At 35.4% G+C, this 13,765-nt stretch overlaps 1 pseudogene; it reads left to right on the top strand.

The window, feature by feature from the left end:
• The first annotated feature begins 5,401 nt into the window (after window positions 1-5,401).
• On the top strand, window positions 5,402-6,361 carry LOC101832505 (annotated as a pseudogene).
• Window positions 6,362-13,765: the final 7,404 nt, after the last annotated feature.

The following is a 13,765-nucleotide window of genomic DNA, read 5'->3' as shown; positions in this document are numbered from 1 at the left end:
GGACACTAAATGTCACAAACAACACTGCCACCCTACATGTTTCAACATGCTTGAGTTTTCTACCTCAGAACTGTCCAGTATTTTGAGTATCTGAAGCTCTGAACTTCATTATTGCTGGTAATTCTGGCCTGGCCTGTCTTTTAAGATAAACTGAATCACCAAGACATCAAAGAATTTTCAGAAAAACACCAGGATGGACATGAAGTGATCAGAGAAAAATCCCTTCACCTACATACCAGAAATAAAATATAAGTAAAGTTGAGACATTTAGGGAATGCAGCAAAGCAAAACAGAAAAGAGAGAGAAATGATTAAAAATCTGAAAAGTATGTATTTCACAGAGCTAGGGAGAGGAATTTGCTTAGCTGCAAACATAAGAAATAATTTTTTGGCACACATTAATCTTCGATCACTAATATTGTATATTTGTGGAATTTACTGTTTAATGCATTTAAAATAGAGTTTTAGTGTATTAATGTCTTTTTTAAATGACTACATTTGTTCATTTGGAACATATATAAAAGTAATTTCTTATAAGGACAACCATGATGCTCATACATTTGATAATTTTAAATGTTCTGTCAAAATACAATTAACAAAGAATACTTATTGCTTGTGGATACATTGCTGCTATAATTAGCTTTCTTGACAAACTGAATAGAAAGGAAACAGTAGGTTGTGTGGATAGGACAGCTATCCCTTCCCAGAATCATTGCTCATAATATGGCTCAGTAAACACAATTCTTGCTGTGAAGGTCCCTCAGCAAGATCAGAAATAGGTATAGAATTTTCAAATACATGACTATTAGAGAAAAGGCAATCATGGCTTATTTCAAGAGAAATGCAAAGAAAATCTGTTAGTTCACACATGAGAATATGTACAAGAAATCAAAGAGCACTGGAAATGGAAATAGCGTGAGTCAATGGTATAACCCCTCATAGAAAGATCATAGTGAAAAACTGTGTGATGCTGTTATGTTAGCCCACTACTTCCTCTTTTGTTAATGCGGTGGATAGTTCATAAAGCTCACATCCTTTGTCACAAATTTAAGGAAAAACTGTTTTGTGTTATTTACTTGATGTTAAATTTAAATAATTTTATAACAGGAAAATATTTGTTACAAATGATATATATCATGTTTACGGTTTCCTTCTAGACTGTTACATTTTTGACTCCTAATGATGGGCATTCAATTTTTGTCTGCTTTTATCACCTAACAATTTATTAAAATGCTTTGTCTTTCATATTTAAGTATTTTAGTCATAATAGCATAAGGTTAGTGATTCATTTTTTAAAATTTTCATATTATATACCTTATGAATGTTTTCTATTTTCCTCACTTTTCAGTATTTTTGACAGTATTGTATTATTGACAGTATAGTATTTTATTGTAAAATTCCTTCATCTCATTTTAGTTTCAGAGTATAATTTGGGAACTGGAATACTATTTCAAAGTATAAGTAGGAATCTGGAATAATTTCTAATATGTTTTCTAAATGTGTTGAGTGAATCTGTTTTACTATAATTAAAATACTTTATAATATTTATTTTGAGTGATGCAGTATTTCATCCTGTTGTTGCTATGTAGGCACTCCTTAAAATAGCGACAATGGATACAGTTATTTTTGAATCATGTTTTCTAGAATATGGTTGAAATCAATTAATTTGGCTGGGTATGGTAGCACAGGAGCACAATACCATGACCCTGAAGTGGAGACTGGTGACCTTGTATAAAGGCCGGTCGCAACAAACCTCGTCAAATCCATTTATCTTCATGAACCATAAAGCCTGAGCTCTGGTATTCTGTTCAGTCACATAACTATTTACACATAAAGCTGTTTTGTTAACTTTTATAATCACAGTCTATGTCCATTTTATGAGAACTTCATGTGTATAATGTGTGTGTGTGTGTGTGTGTGTGTGTGTGTGCATGTGTGTGTGTGTTTAATTGATCAGCTTCCCATTCCTCCTACGTCCTCCCACAACTGAGTAAAAACAACATTTAGATTTTACTTAACATTGTATTTAATTTCATTTAGGTTTAACACAAATGAGTGGAACAGAAGGTTTCAGGTTATTACTTATTGAGATTTAGTTGACATTACCTCAGTACTTTAATAAGAAATAAACTTAAATCTCTTAACTAAATAAGAGACTTTTTGGGTGTGTATATTTAGCTCAATTTTCAACGATTAGTCTCTTATTTTATAGAAATAATTTAGGATAAAGCTTCTGTTTAGGCTTATTATGTTCCGTATGGTATAAAATCATAATTCCCAATAATAAACCATGGTGATTTTGTAACTGAATATTTAGAAAATTGGTTTCTGGAGAATGACAATGACAATGACAATTCAATCAAGAACTGTGCTACTTATAAAGAATAAACTAATATTTACTTCATTTTTAAGTTAGTGTTGGCCTTTGTTACTTTTGGAAGCTTCTACTCAGTTTTGCTGCTTTTTTGTGTGTTTGTCTTTTATAGAAGAAGGCTGTTAAAACATGAGTGTCTGTGAGTGAGAACAAGAGCTTTAACATTTCACCACTGATTAAAAAACAATGCACTCCATCTATTATGGTATCTCTTATCCTGCTGTCTATTCTTATCTCGACTCAACCTTCCTGCTCCCCATGCCTTCTTCTCCCCTCTCTTTTTCCGGGTTCCTTCTCCCCTCCCCTGATGTTTCTAATCTGATCAGAGGAGAGAACTGACACTAGTGAGATCTCCAGAGATCTACAAGGATAACACCAACTGGCAAACTAAGCAATAGTGGAGAGACTACATTAAATGCCCCTCCTTGATGATAGGGTTGATAACTACCCTATATGCCATCCTATAACCTTCATCCAGTGACTGATGGAAGTTGAGACAGATACCCACAGCTAAACACTGAACTGAACTCCTGAAACATTGTGACAGTGATGGAGGAGTGATGAGCAAAGGGATCAAGACCATGATGGTGAAACCCACAAAGACAGCTGACCGGAAAAGGGGGAGCTCTTGAATCAAAGACTTATGGCTGAGAGGCCAACAGGGGACTGATCCAGACTCCATGAATGTAGTCTCAGTGAGGAGGACACAGAAATCACTTGGGCCTTGGGTAGTAGATCAGTGTTTACTATGGTGTATGAATGATCTTTGGGAGCCCATTCCAAATAGAAGGATGCTCTCTCAGCCTGGACACATGGGGAAGGGCCTAGGTCCTGCCCTGGATGAAATGACAGACTTTGGAGATCCCCCCAAGAGGGCCACTCTTCCTGGGGAATGATGTGGGGATGGGGTAGGGGGTTAGGGAGGATGGTAGAGGGACAAGGGAGGAGGGGTGAGAGGGAGCTGGAATTGACATGTGAAGCATTCATGTTTCTAATTTAAATAAGAACATGTATTAAGGGAAAAAAGAAACAATGCACACTTTTGTAAACTACCATAGGTTATAAAACTTAGTACTTTACATTTTGAATAAATATGAAGACAAACACTTAGCAGCTTTTGTTATGGTAAAGGAAGACTTAGATATAATTGTCCCTGATCTATATCATTGCTTGAATTCACTTTTTCCTTAATACAGCATCTCTTCTTATATTTCTTCTAACATTATTATTTTGTTTTGATTTTCACAAAAGAACTTTGAATGACCCTAGACTTGTTATTATAAACATCAATTAACCAGACCCATCCTATAAAAAAAAAAGTGAAGGTGTAGATATGACAAAATACTATAATAATCTGGAGCCGTTTTTCTTTTATTTCCATGTGTTCATTCTGGTTTAGAACAAAATGATAACTAGTAATTCATATGATGAACATCTTACTCTACTTTGAAAGATTACTGTCTAAATCAGTAACACAATGATTATGTAGTGTGGGTATTTTAGTTGTGCTTTTCTTTTAATAGAGATTATGATTGGAAGCAGAGTTTATATTATACACACTAGGGAAGAACCATCCTATGAACATCATGACACTGTTGATTCAAAGTATACTTATGCATATTTCTTCTTCCTATCTTTCTTCCTCTTTTTCTTCTATTATTGCAATTGTATGTGTTCTTTGTAAACACAAGTCATTAAAATCACCATACTTTTCTTTTCTGTATAAATTAATTAGTATTTAGTGACAAATATGTGTTATCATATATGTAAATATTTATATCTATGCAAGTGTATCCATACAAATATTCACAAAAATATATCTGATAAAACATTTCTGTTATATTCAGGAGAAGAAAAACATTTTAAAGTTATGACTTCCTAAGGAAATTGAGTTCAAGAGCAGGAATATTTGTCTAGATGATCCACATGAAGAAGCTGGGTTTACAAGTGAATGGATTCCTCCTAACATTATGAGGGCAGTAGCATGAGTAAAATTTTTACATTGTCTAATTTGATTCTCCTTACTGTCACTGGAGATGAGTAAGTAATCTGTTTATGTACATGTTTTATACTAGATTTATATTGATGCCAAACCGTATATTTGTAGGATTATATTTATACACAGAGGGAGACTATACCAAGACCAAGACTATACCAAGACTATACACTTTGAAATTTTCACTGTTTAAAAAAACCTCACTCTATACATTGCTGATTATCAGAAGAGATCATGAATGGTGGACATAGAGGCTCTTAAAATCCAAATATAAACATCTTGTTTCTTTGAACTTAAAAGTTTATCCAAAAGTTTTACACTTGTCACATATTTTGACTAGGAGCTTAAAGTCTGTCCAGTCTCATTTTTTGACTCCATTTACTGACTATGGCAACAGCATTTTTATTAGCTCTAGAAAAGGGGTAAATTTACAATAATTTTTAACAATTTCTGTATTAGCATCATGTTAATGACCATTACTTTCTTGTAGAGAACTTTCTGTTATGAAGAACAGATTACTTGATTCAAATTCTAATATAATTTATACATTGAAATAAAATTGAAAGTATTGTCATGGTTTTCAAAGTACATTTTATTTCTATAGGTAGATGGAGCTCCAATTCATCACTGTAGATGACTCAGCACTAGCTCCTTCAATGCAGAAGGCAGACATGATTGATAAAATGGAGTCTTTGGATTATTGCTAAGGTATGATTTCCATATGACTTCCGATATTTTACTACAAGAAACATTTAGATATTTATAAAAACTGAAAATTCAAATATAGATTTCTCTATCACAAATGGTTTTATCCCAAATACTAACAAATGTGACTGTTTTAAATTATTCAATTATTTATATCTGAATTCCATGTGATTTTAATGATATGTTTCAAAAAATCCTTGTAGTATTTTGTTCTGAATGGTAGTAAAATCAATCAAGAAAATGATCCATAAAGATTTACAGTATTGTTGATGTTTTATTGTAAATTTGCATTATATTTTTCTTATAATTGCAGAGTTTATATATTTTTCTTTAAAAGTCCTCTGGAGAACCATGCATAACCAGAGCTTTGTCAATGAATTCATACTCCTAGGGCTTTCACAGAACCCCCAAATTGAGAAAATATCATTTGTTATGTTTTCATTGGTCTATCTTGCAACTCTTGTGGGTAACATGATGATCGTGGTGACCATTGTCTACAGTCCTGCCCTGCTGGGCTCCCCTATGTATTTCTTCTTGGCATTCCTATCCTTCCTGGATGCATGTGTCTCTTCTGTTGTCACACCAAAGATGATTGCAGATTTGGTTTATGAGAGGAAGACCATCTCCTTTGAATGTTGCATGACACAGGTCTTTGCTTCACACTTTTTTGCTGCAGTGGAAGTCATCATTCTGGCAGCCATGGCCTATGACCGCTATGTGGCCATTTGCAAGCCCTTATACTACTCCTTCATCATGAACAGGAAGCTCTGTGGCATTCTGGTGGGTGTGGCCTGGGCTGGAGGATTCTTACATTCTATTATACAAATGGCATTCACTTTGCAATTGCCTTTCTGTGGATCCAATGTCACTGATCACTTCATTTGTGACTTGTTCCCATTGCTGAAGCTTGCCTGCACTGACACACATATTTTTGTCATTTTGGTGTTTGCCAACAGTGGATCTATCTGCATCATTATATTCTCTTTTTTGCTTGTTTCTTATGGTGTCATTTTGTTCTCTCTGAGAGGGCACAGCTCTGAAGGCTGACGCAAGGCTCTGTCCACCTGTGGATCCCATATTACTGTTGTAGTGTTTTTCTTTGTTCCTTGTATATTAATATATGCACGACCTACATCTGCATTCCCTTTTGAGAAAAATGTGTTTGTATTTACAGATGTCCTGACACCATCGCTCAATCCAATGGTATATACTTTCAGGAATAAGGAAATGATAAATGCCATCAGGAAAATGTGGAGGAGGCTAGTAGTGCTTTCTGATAGAGGCTAGTAGTGTTTTCTGATGAATTTTAAAACATTTTATTTAAAAGACTGAGGAGATGACTCAATGGATAAAAATACTTGTTTAATTCTAACAACCTTTGTTTAGATCCTTAGTAATGATGTGTGAAGCAAGGTATGGTAGATCATCTTTTACCCATGTTTCCTGAATCAGAACCAGGCAGGTCCCAGAGATGAACTGGATAACGAATTTTGAACACAGCTAGGTCAAGACTCAGTCACAGACCTTTCCTCAAGGACATACGGTAGAGAGTGATAGAAAAGGATATTCAATGCCTCCTTGAAGCTTTTTACTCATGTGTTTTGGTACCGACATTTCCTACATGTTCTCAAACATTAAACACCTACCCACACTTAGTAAATATATGTAAACAAATCAAATAATTATACTTAGCAAGCTTAATGTAAAGAACACAAAAGCTCTTCATGATTACATGTATATAAAAATACATGACAATATTCTGTAGAGGATGCATTAACACTATATATGAGAAATCCTTTTGTGAGATCACACTTTTGCTATGCAATGAGATTATCATATAAATTTAGTCAGTATCAGTGAGCAAGTAATTTTGAAATGCCATTCAGAAATGATATTCTGAAGATTTTTAATAAAATTTCTTTTTTTTTAAAGATTTATTTATTTTTTACATATACAGTGTTCTGCCTACATGCCAGAAGAGGGCACCAGATTGAATATTAGGTGGTTGTGAGCCACCATGTGGTTGCTGGGAATTGAACTCAGGACCCCTAGAACAGCAGTCAATGCTCTTAACTTCTGAGCCATATCTCCAGCCCTTTTAATAAAATTTCTACTTTCCATATTGAATATATTTTATGTAAAAAAACAAATAGTCCATGACAGAATTAGAACTAAAAAGTATAATACAAATATAGTTATATACTTTTTATAATTCATGGATTGTATTGATTTGGGGTCTGGTTTATTATTGAGTGGGACTTTTTTAATTTTTGCAAATATTTTGCAACAAAAGAAAGCTTTAAGAAATATAAAAAGAAAATTAAAGTACATTGAACTCTATATTTTTAAAAATCTAAGTAATTAATGAAGGGATTTAGATATTAGAATACCAATTTAAAAATTAGTCTTGAAATTGAGAGTAGAAATATGCTGAAAAATATTCCAGGGGTACATAGGTTTCTTAGTGACACTGCGATTACATGAACTAGAAATACACAGAAAGAGGAGCATAATTGGAAACATTATATTATTTTATCAAATTTAATATGTGAAGATAGAATTTATTTTTCACACAGCATTTCACGCTGGCTATGTCGACTCAACTGGCTTCAAACTCTCAGTGATCTGCCCAGTTCTGCTTTTGGAGTGCAAGGATTAATCTTGTACACAAACAGGCCCAAAGGAAAAGGGATGTTAAATCGTTAGGGATTTGTGGAAAGTTGGGTCTTCGCTAGGAGGGATAACTCTCATAGCAAACGCTATTGCATGTAGTCCTTTGTTTGTATGTAGATCTCTCTCTTCTTAACTCTATGTTTTGATATTTAAAATCTTCCATAATTTCTTTTGAAGTGCTTCATTTCTTTTTTAACATTTGTTTTCAAAAAATCTTTTCTCATTTTACATACTAATCTCAGTTCCCACTCCCTCCCTTCCTTTTTTTTTTTTTTTCTTGGTTTTACGAGACAGGGTTTCTCTGTATTGTTTTGGAGGCTGTCGGTCCAGCCCGGCCTCGAACTCACAGAGACCCGCCTGCCTCTGCCTCCAGAGTGCTGGGATTAAAGGCGTGCACCACCAACACAAGGTCCCCTCCCTTCCTTCTAATCCTCGCTACTTCCCCCTACCTCCCCCTACCATCCACTCCTCAGAAAGTAAGACTTCCCATGGGGAGTCAACAAAGTCTAGCACATCATTTTGAGATAGAATCAAGGTCCTTCCCCACTATATCTAGTCTCAGCAAGGAATTCCTCCGAAGATAATGATCTCCTGTGGTGTGTTAATAGAATAGTAGTACATGAAACAATGAGCCTGATCCCTCTTTGAGTAGGGTTTATAATGTGTGGACATGCAAGTTGTCCCTCAATGTGCACAATGCTCTGCTCCCTTATATTAAACATGCTTTAATATCATCTGCCAAATATGTGAAAAGAGAAAGTTCTTTCACACTCTAGAATCTTCATTTTCTGTTTTAAAATTAAAACTGAAGTCTGGTATATTCACTTATGTCATCAGTTTGACTAACCAGACCTTGGAATGTCGATATTAATGCAAGTACCAAGTCAGCATGTAGCATGAGTGAGAAATTTCTCACAAATAAAGAGAACTATGGATTCTTGAGAACAAGGTACTGACTGCAAGGGGAGAAAGGATTCCGATATCTGCATTGAATTCAGGAATAAAACAAGAATGTCTCCTCTATTCCTATTCATAATAAGGTAATAAATAAATACCTTGAGATTCAGTATGGACAGTTAACTGGACAGGACTTAGACCTACCACATTGCTAAACCTTCAGATACACAAGTGAGGATTAGGTTAGTCTCTGAGCATGCCAGAATTTGTTTCTATTAGGTTTATCTTGATTTGTTGACCTGCAGAAATTACCTGAAAAGTAGACATCACTGTTAAAAATCCATTTCATTAATTTTTAGATAATTTCACAGGTATACACAATGTAACTTAATCATATCCACTTCTTATCATAGAAGTTCACACAGATAAAGTAGATATTAAAAATTATCTTAAATATTTTATGTATTATAATTGTAATATCACAAGTAAAACAGTATAGAAGTTTCTAAGATATCACTCCCTGAATTTCATGTGATACTTTTACACATTTTTACCATCTATATATTTGTCAATACAGTGAAGTTACAGGTATGCCATTGCCTCATTCAAATTGCAAATTTTATTTATATTAAGACTATTTCAACTATTATCCTTTATATGTTGTATGAATGAATCCAGACTACATCTTGTATTTAAGCTAATTGTCTTCTAAATGATAGTATGATGAGCACTATGATAATGGATTATGGGTACACTGTAGAGTCCATTGTAAATTTTATAAATTCCATTTTAGAAATTACTGTAATGAAGAAAATTATGTGTCATCCCTCATGTATACAAGTATATGTACTTCATATCACTCAATACACATAGACACAAAAAATGAACACTTAGTAAACTAAAAGCAAAGAAAAAAGATGTCATATTGATTTTGATGTGTTTGCATTTATTAACTTATAGTGGAGACAAAACATCAGTTTATACTTATATAAAACAAGATTAAGTTGATACATTTTGTTTTGTTTTCTGAGCTGAAATATTCAATCAGAGTTGACTACCCAATATCATTATGTGATGATTAAAGCCAGATACTCTCCTGATTCCAGTGAAATAATGGAAACAACAATAATTATTGGAACTATTGACACTCTTGGTATTCACACTATTTTTCATTTAAAAGACTGACTAATAATGTAAAATAAAATAAATAAAATCTGAAATTAGGAGAAGTAAAATTAAAATATTTCCAAGGGAAAATTGGGTTTCTAAAGAAAATTGTGAGACCTCAGAATCTCAAAATGCAGAGAGAAGAGCACAAATAGAAGCTCAACTCTAGGTGTCCTGCATTAGTTACTTCACTTGGCACTGTTCTCTAATTCCATAAAAAATATGCATAAGTAAATCTTAGTCAACCATAAAGAAAGAGGAATTTGGACATAATTTTCCTATCAATACCGTGTGTAGGATGTTGATATAGTGACCAAATGTCATCAACCCTAATAGAGAGAATATAATCCAGAGTCAATATATTTTAGCCTAGGGACCTAGGGTGAAATCAAATGCTGTTGTTGACAAAAAATAAACTTAAAACAATCCAACTAATTATTCCTAAAGATATACTCCTATACTCAGACATCTGTGTCTCATTCAGTCATCATCAGAGAAGCTTCCTCTTCCAATAGATTGGAACAAATGCAGAAACACATGGACATACATTATGCATAATGATAAATAGTCGTTGGAACACATGGCCTTAAATGGGATGTTTCCTTCATATCCCTCTCTTTAGGGCTCAGGGAATCTTGAAGAAGAAGAGGCTGAAACAGTCTAAGGCTAGAGTGGATGTTGGACACCAAGGAAACAAGGCTCTCTAAATAACCATGAGCAAAACACATATGAACTCACTGAAGCAGTATGCCCTAGGCCTACCTGGGTCTGCAGCATGTCTTCTGTGTATATGGGGCAATTTTCGGGTCAATGTTTGTATGGAATTCCACGGTATGGCAAAGAATGGGACTCTGATTCTTCGGTTGGGCTCTTTTACTTCTGTTGGTTTGTCCTGTTCAAATTTTTTTATAATTTTTCTTTGAATTTGAAACAATGTTATTATACATATCAATCCCAGTTCCTTCTCCCTCCCATCCTCCCATGCCTTACTCCTAATCCCCCGATTTTATACACACCCCAGGGAGAGTGAGACCTTCCATGAGGGATCATAAAAATCTGTCAAGTTATTTGGGGCAGGGTCTAGATTTTCCCCAAAGTACATTTCTGTACTAGGGATACATCCTGGTTTCACCATCAGATGTCCCATATACTGTCTGGTGCTCCTTGCTGACACTCATGTTCAGGGGACATAGTTTGCTCCTATGGTGGTTTACTAATTGTCAGACTGAGGCCATCAGTTCTCACTTGCTCAGGTCAGCTGTTTCTGTGGTTTTTTCCAGGATGTCCTTGATTCCTTTGTTCATCACTCCTCCCTCAAAACAACAGGATTCCACGAGTTCAGCTCAGTGCTTGTCTGTGGATCTTTGCTTCTGCTTCCATAAGCTACTGGATGAAGGCTCTAGAACGACACTTAAGGTAATTATCTTCCTCAATATAGGGGAAGGGCATTTAAGGTAGCCTCTCCAGTATTGTTTAAAATCCTAGTTACTGTCCTCTGTGGATCTCTGTAAAATTCTCTAGTGCCAGATTTCTCTTTAAACCTATGATGGCTCCCTCTATTGATGTGTACCTTTTCTTACTCTCCTCTATTCATCTCCTGAATCAATCTTCTTGATGTTTCATGTGCTCCTAGCCCCACCTCTTCTCCTCTCCTCTTTCTCCAACCTCCCTACCCCCTCCCTCTTCCCCCATGTTCCCAATTTGTTCAGGTGTTCTTGTCCATTTCCCCTTTACCAGGGAACCATGCTTGTCTTTCTTAGTGTCCTCCTTGTTCCCTAGCTTCTTTGGAGGTAGGGATTGTAGCCTGGTAACCCTTTGCTCTTTGTCTAATATCCACATGCCAGTGAGTACATACCATATCTGTCTTTCTGTGACTGGGTTATCTCATTTAGGATGGTTTCTTCTAATTTCATCCATTTGCCTTCGAATTTCAAGATTTCTTTTGTTTTTTTTTTTCACTGAGTAGTACTCCATTGTCTAAATGTACCAATTTTCTTTATCCATTCTTCAGTTGAGAGGCAACTAAGTTGCTTCCTTGTTCTGGCTATTACAAATAATGCTGCTATAAACATAGTTAAACAGAAGTCCTTGTTATATGAATGTGAATCCTTGGAGTACATGCCTAAGAGGAATTGCTGGATCTTGAGGTAGACTAATTCCCATTTTCCGGAAAAACCTCCATAATGATTTCCAAAGAGACTGTACAAGTTTGCACTCCCCCCAGCAGTGGAGAAGCATTCCCCTCTCCAGGATAAAGTGTTTGTGCTTTTGATTTTAGCTATTCTAGCAGGAGTAAGAGGGTATCTCAGAGTTGTTTTGATTTACATTTCCCTGATAGCAAAAGATGTTGAACAATTTCGTGTCTCTCAGTCACTTTTGATTCCTCTATTGAAAATTATCTGTTTACTTCTGTACCCCATTTTTAATTGAATTATTTGGTGTTTTGGTGACTAGTTTGCTGAGTACTTTGTTTATTTTGGATATCAGCCCTCTGCAAGATGTAGGGTTGGTGAATATATTTTCCCATTCTGTGAACTGACATTTTGTCTTATTGAGTATGTCTTTTGCCTGACAAAAACTTCTCAGTTTCAGGAGGCCCCATTTATTAATTGTCAAACTCAGTGTCTTTCAAGTCATTTGGGGCAGGGCCTAGACCCTCCCCTATGTATCTAGGTTAAGAGAGTATCCCGCCATGGGAAATGGTCTCCCAAACCATTCCTGCACTAGGGGTACATCCTGGTTCCACTGCCAGAGGCCCTATAGACTACTTAGTGCTCCTAGCTGACACACACGTTCAGGGTGCCTAGTTTTGTCCTCTGTTGTTTTTCCAGCTGTCACACTGGGGTCCATGAGTTCCCACTTGCTCATGTCAGCTGTTTCTGTGTGTTTTCCCAGCATGATCATGTTTGTTACACCTCCCTCTCTGAAACTTGATTTCAGGAGTTTGGCTCAGTGCTTGTCTATGGAACTCTGCCTCTGCTTCCATCAGCTACTGTATGAAGGCTCTAGGATGGCATTTAAGGTAACATAATTCTCATAATAGGAGAAGGGCTTTTAAAATAGCATCTCCACTATTGCTTAGGTTCCTAGTTGGTGTCATCCTCAAGAATATTTTATAATTCCCTAGTGCCAGATTTCTCTTTAAACCTGTAATGGCTACCTCTATTGGTGTGTCTCTTTTCTTGCTCTCCTCTATTCTTCTCCAGAATCAATCTTCATGATTCTTCAATGTGCTCCTCCCACCTCGTTTTCTCCCCTCCTTGTTCTTCTACCTGCTCCTTGTCCCAATATTCCCCATTTGTTCAGGTGTTCTTGTCACTTTCCACTTCACTCTGGGACCCTATATGTCTCTCTTATGTTCTTCCTTGTTTCCTTGTTTCTTTGGATGTATGGATTATAGGCTGGTAATCCTTTTGTCTATGTATAGTATCCATATATCAGTGATTACATACCATGTTTTTCCTACTGTGACTAGGTTACACCACATAGATTGGTTTCTTGTTCTATCCATTTGCCTGCAAATTTCAAGATTCCATCTTTTTTCTCCCACTGAGTAGTATTCCATTGTGTAAATGTACCACATTTTCTGTATCCATTCTTCGGTTGAGGGTCATATAGGTTGGTTCCAGGTTCTGGATATTTTTGAGTGTGTTTTCATTTGTTTACAGTTTGGTGTTTTTTATGTTTTTCCATTTGTATAGTATTTTATTTTATCTTCAAGGGTTCGGTGGGTTTTGTTGTTTTATTGGCCTTTGCTATTTAGAGAAAGTATATAAAGTTAGGTGGATAGGAAGAAGGAGAGGATCTGGAGGGACTTGAGGCCAAGGATGTATATGGTCAAATATTTAAGCTTGTTTTAAATATTGAAAATATAATAAGAAAGAAAAAATAAGGTTATTATTTTAAAGAATGATGTATTTTAATCAATTTAATATTGGCAACTTTGAATGTTCA

The sequence above is a fragment of the Mesocricetus auratus genome, unplaced genomic scaffold, assembly GCF_017639785.1.
Source record: "Mesocricetus auratus isolate SY011 unplaced genomic scaffold, BCM_Maur_2.0 Super-Scaffold_100004, whole genome shotgun sequence".
Classification (NCBI taxonomy): Eukaryota; Metazoa; Chordata; class Mammalia; order Rodentia; family Cricetidae; genus Mesocricetus; species Mesocricetus auratus.
This window is presented reverse-complemented; position numbering and strand designations above follow the sequence as displayed.